Below are 6000 nucleotides of genomic sequence, written 5' to 3' on the forward strand. Positions count from 1 at the left end.
TGAGGAACTGCATCAATTTGAAAAACTCAGTTTTTGGAAGTTAGTTGAGTTACCAAAGGGCAACAAGTCTCTTGACACATGATGTGTTTATCACAATAAGCAAGACGATTCAAGGGTTATTGTGCGAAATAAAGCTCAATTGGTGGTTCGCGGGTTTCGACAAGTTGAGGGTCTTGAATACACTGAAGTTTATGCTCCAGTAGCTCACCTGGAGGCCATTCGTATCTTCCTAGCATATGCTTCTTACATGAACTTTACCGTTTATTAAATGGACGTCAAGACCACCTTCTTGTATAGCAAGGTGAAGGAAGAAATCTTCGTTGATCAACCTCCTAGGTTCGTTGCTCAAAATTTCCTAATCATGTCTACAAGTTGGACAAGGCATTGTATGGGTTACATCAAGCTCCTCGAGCGTGGTATACAACTCTAACAAAGCATTTGCTCGAGCATGGTTACTCTCATGGCACTATCGATTAGACTTTGTTTATCAAGCATGTCGGCAATGATCAGATACTTGTACAAATCTATGTTGACGACATTATCTTTGGGTCAACCAGTCCGCAACTCAGCAAAGAATTCGAAGGTGTAATGAAGAAGCGGTTCGAAATGAGTTCGTTGGGAGAAATGACCATGTTTTTGGGGCTTCGGTTAAACATAATTCAACTGGAATCCTACTACATCAAGCCAAGTATGTGGAGTATATTATTGAGAAGTTCGGGTTTCACGACGCTAAATCCGCTTCAACACCAATGGCTGAAAGACCTCTTCTGACTCCAGATCCTGATGGCGAATCCGTAGATCAGACTCAATATTGATCAATGATCGGATCGCTGATGTATCTTACTGCAAACCAACCTGACATCATGTTTGCATTTTGTCAATGCGCACACTATCAGGCTAATCCTAAACTTTGACATCTTATTGCTATCAAAAGAATTTTTCGGTATATCAAAGGCAAATCAAATTTAGATCTTTGGTATCCGAAGAATTCTGAATTTGATCTATATGCTTTTGCTGACAGTAATTATGCAGGCTGTGAGCTTGATAGGAAATCAACCTCAGGAGGGTGTCAATACCTAGGTGACAGACTTGTCTAGTGGCAATGCAAGAGGCAACACACTGTCTCAAGTTCCACAGTGGAGGTGGAATACGTTGCTGCATCGGCCTGCTGTTCTCAAGTTATCTGGATCCAACATCAGTTGTTGGATTACAGTTTGAATTATTTAGAAACCCCCATTTACTGTGATAATTAGGCCGCCATTCAAATTGCCAAAAATCCAGTCCAACATTCTAAAACCAAGCACATCGATATTAAAATTCATTTTATCAGAGACTGTTATGAACGTTCACTAATCCGACTGGAATAGGTTCCTACTGCTAATAATGTGGCGGATCTATTCACTAAGCCATTTAACAAAGCTCGTTTTGATGTGCTTGTGGGTTTTCTGAAAATGATTCGTTTTGAGGATTAATTTTTTTTTTTTTTTTTACATTTTATTTCTTTTCTTAATTCTTCAAATTTTTAAGTTTTTTAGGTAGGATAGATTAAATTTGCGCATTTTATTTTTTATTCTATTTTATACTATTCTCACCCACGGCCAAATTTAAGGGGAGAAATAATCAAAAATCCAAAAACAATAAAAAAATCAGAAAATCCAAAAACATTAAAAATCTAGAAAATTAGAAAAAAAAAATTATATTGCTAACAGTTATGTTTGCAGGTGTTATGATGGGAAGTGAAATTAGCATGTGATAACGGGCAATATGAATCTGCGTAACGTACCTAAGTTGAATCGTCTACGCTCTGTGCTCGATGCACTGGTAGGCACAAAATTTTTTAAATTGACTTGACTAAGGAGAGTTGAACCTAATGAATTTAAGGACTTGACAAACTTTTACCTAGTTAGATCTGTTTAGCCTGACATGACAACACTCAGATAGGTTGAGCAGGGAGATATACATGGGAATCTATCTTTCACATTAAATAACTCGTATTTAGAACTGTGGATTCACTTTTACTCGATGTGCGGATTCTATCCTTAGTTCCGGTTGGATGTGGTGACTGGGGAATTCCAATAAACTAGGTCTGTAGAAGGTTATTTTCTTTCTTTCTGTCTGTTAGTCATATGTTACATCCTTTGCGTGATTAGAAGAGATCCGACCTGGACTGTAGCATATGCAACTGTATCTCTCTGCGTCTTCTATCTATGCAAGTCTTTCCATCTGTTAGCCATATACTGTCTCCTCTGCGTGACTCAAAATCCGACCTGGTACACAGTATATGCAACGTTCTCTTCTCAATCCCTCCGAAACTTCAGTTAGTCATATGTTTCATCCTTTACTTGATTGGAAGAGATCTGACCTGGATATACAACATATGCATTCTAAATCTATCTTATCTCTTAATAATTGTCTGCTCACCCGGTGTAAGGAGTATTTTGGAAGTCCTTGATGGCTGGGGCATGACAGGAAGCAGGAAAACGTTCTAGTATAATTGAAATTGAACACATACGGGTTATCTGTAGATCTCGTTGCTCAATTTAGGTGGACAACAATATCCCTGGTCGTAGTCAGTTAAATGGTCATAAGAAAAAATTTTATTTAAGAATTAGGGCCAATCATGATAATAAAATTATAATCATCTATATGAGTGTGTATCATGTCATTGGTAAATTGTCCAAATATTGTCACAAATTTTTCGTGTTTAAGTGGACCACAATACTGGCGATCGATAAGACGAAGATGTGAAGATAAGGGTAGCGACAAGTGGAATAAGGTTGTCCAACAACTTTGATCCCAGCGTCACAAATTCATTCTCAGTAATTAAACTTTAAGATGTATATTTTAGTTGGAGTTAATTTAATTTAATTTTAATTTTAATTTTAATTATAATTTTATTTTCATTTTATTTTATTAACTATTAAAATTTAACAATTATTTTTAATTTTAAATTTTGCAAAGTTAATTTTATTTTGTTTGATTTTATTTTAAATTTTAGTTTTAATATTAATCCTCAAAAAGAATTGTTTTTAAATTTTTTTTCAAAAATATTGGATTGTGTTGGATCCTGCCTTATAGTGTCCGGTTATCAGGTAAATGAAAAAGGTGGTATATAAAGGGGTTTATAGCCAGAATCCCTATCACTTTCTTGATTCCGGCCACAAACTCTCAAATACTCTCTCTCTCCACGAAAATGTTTTCATCAAATTTCGCAAAATTAATCTGATAGCCTTGAAGGTACTGTGTTTTCGACCAGGGAGATGCATCTCATTCTGTGTTTAACCGAGTTTTAAAGCTGAAATCGACGAAAAATGGGTTTCGTAGTTTACGGTCGAAGCTTATGACCATAAGGTGTTTGCGGCCGTAAACTCCCCAAATGATCAATAGCATGCGGCCAAGGGCTTACGGTCGTAAACCCCCTTTTGACCCCAAACTTGGACTTTGACCAGAGTTTTTTAAATAAATAAAAAAAAACTATTAACTAATTATTGGGTTTAACATTAGTTTACATGGTATGTTTCAGTGCAGATAAGATGGCAACTTTAAAATTTGCAGATATGCACAATCTAGCTATAGTTCTCGCTTATCCTTCGCTGACTCATGGGGACTTCAAGTCGATGATTCACGGGCTACATGAGTGCTGTCAAGCTTCTGTTATCACAATCAACGCGGTTGTATATCAGAAGATTATTTGAGAATTCTGGCAAACTGCCAAGATGACAAGGGACGATAATGGAGCTGTAACTGTAGATGCGATCGTTCAAGGATGCAAGATTGTTATTGACGAGACCTTCGTGAGAGAGACTTTGCTGATAAACGACCTTCCGACCTTTCCCAATGAAATTGGGATTAGTAATGCTTAGAGAATTTTACGAAAGATGGGATACGAGGGCGATTCTCCACCAACTATGAAGAAACTTCTTCCGCCTTATTGGAGATTTCTAACTCACGTGTTCGTGAGGTGTATCTCCGGCAGAAGATCAGATGCCGATGAGATTTCCCTGAGAAACACTGGCGCGATTGTTTCTCTTGCTGCAGGGATAGGTTTTAACTTTTCTAGATTTATTCCGGATGAGTTTGTGGTGAATATCAATGCTACTACTTGGGATGCTTTTCTAATGTATTCGCGATGTATTCAGGTATTCATCAACAAGCTGTTTCCTAATATGGTGAAGGATGGAGAAACTTTGGATATGAAGTTTTTGGGTCCTCACACCATTGGACTCATTAAGCAAAACAGAAAGGGGAAGGTGGTATTTCAGGAGTTACATCCTTTGGTTAAGTTTGGACGATTCGCAAAACCAAACAAAGCAGTCGAATCTCACGAATCGTCAGATAAGATTTCGTCAGATCATACTTCATCAGAAAAGGTTATCTCATAGGGTGATGTGGTAACGGTATCAGATCATGAAGAATAAGAAACTGCTGCTCATGTTGTATCAGTTGCAAAAGAGCATAATCTACAAAATATTCAAGTTGAAGGAGATTATAACGAAGGGTCATCTAAGAATACTGCCAAGCCCAGTCAATTTAAAGATCTTGATCTCATCGTCTTTGATCAAGATGATATTCCAGAGACTTTTGGAAAAATGATGATTTTCTATCAAGTGTAAATCTCAATACCTTGCTAGATACTATCAGTGATGTTGCTATCCCCACAACGGAGACAAGGGAACAAGAAGATGCTTTTGATTCAACCCCCGTTTCTCAAGCTCAAGTGGTTGTTTCTTTAATTCCAACGGTGACGGTGTCAGGGTTTCCTCCCCTTGATAGTGCATTACCAACATCTGAACCACTTGAAGATGATCAACAAACAGACCTGGCTATGCAACCCCCTGTAAAGAGAGGAAGAAGAGATCCTAGGGTCGGGCTTTTGGACTCTAGACTTTCTCAAGGCGTGCCTACTCCTCCAACTATCACTCCGACTATCATAATCACAGAACCATTCAGCGAAGGTCCCAGTACCGTATTTGAAACTGGTGGCTCTTCTGTACCACCAGGGTTCTGTCCCCCCGGGGCAGATCTTGAAGAAGCTTCAATTTATATGGCTCAGTTTTTGGCTCAACAGCAAACCACTGCCACTACCTCTAAAGTGAAAGGGATAGTTTTTAATGAGGTTTGGTCTAGAGATGAAGGTTCTGTAATCAGCGAACTTCAGAAAAGAGGCAATGCGCTTGATCAGAAAAACATCGAACTTAGCATCCAAGTTGAAGATCTTTTGAGTGAAAATACAAATCTAAAGATTCAAGCCTCTGATCTCAAAGAAGATGGAGTTATCAAGACCAAGCAGATTTCTAAGCTACAAGCTCACTTCAATCTTTTGACCTCCAGCTACATTGATCTGAAGAAGAAACTAGAAGAAGATTTTGGTGTTAAGTACAACACTACTGCTACTCCTTACGTTACAAAGATAATCAGAGATAGACAAGCTGAAGCAGCTGAGAAGGGACAACTCTTATTCAAGAGGAGTTCCGATACAAATGCACCTGGGAACAAATCCACAATCACCGTAACAGATCTCGAGACCGCAAGGTTTAAAGACACATACGGTGATAGGTCAGGAATTATTTCTTGGGGTTATCATGATCCCTTGAAAATGTGGATTGTAAAGAGGAAGAGTGGAAATACCGAACTCTACAAGGACAGTCATGATTTCAATTCTTGGACCAGAGTAGATCTTTCAGAGCTATCTCAATCTCCCTTCTCAAATCCAACAAACAACCAACAAGCAACCAACTTCAAACACTTCCTTGAATACCATGTGAAGAAAGGATTCCCATCGATGAAAACTACTGAATCTGTGATAAAATATTATCTAGATGTCATAGACCCTAAAACTTGTCATCCGCTTCAAGTGATGATGTGGCCTTCTACAAAGCAGGTCAAACAAATTCCAGTATTTCAGAGCTATCTGGATGGATCCTTGAGTTTGATGCTTTACTGGGTATTTGAAGAGACAACAACATCTACTGTCATCAAACTTAAAGAAGGATGCATTCG

This window comes from Lactuca saligna, chromosome 8, assembly GCF_052625555.1.
Source record: "Lactuca saligna cultivar CGN05327 chromosome 8, ASM5262555v1, whole genome shotgun sequence".
Lineage (NCBI taxonomy): Eukaryota > Viridiplantae > Streptophyta > Magnoliopsida > Asterales > Asteraceae > Lactuca > Lactuca saligna.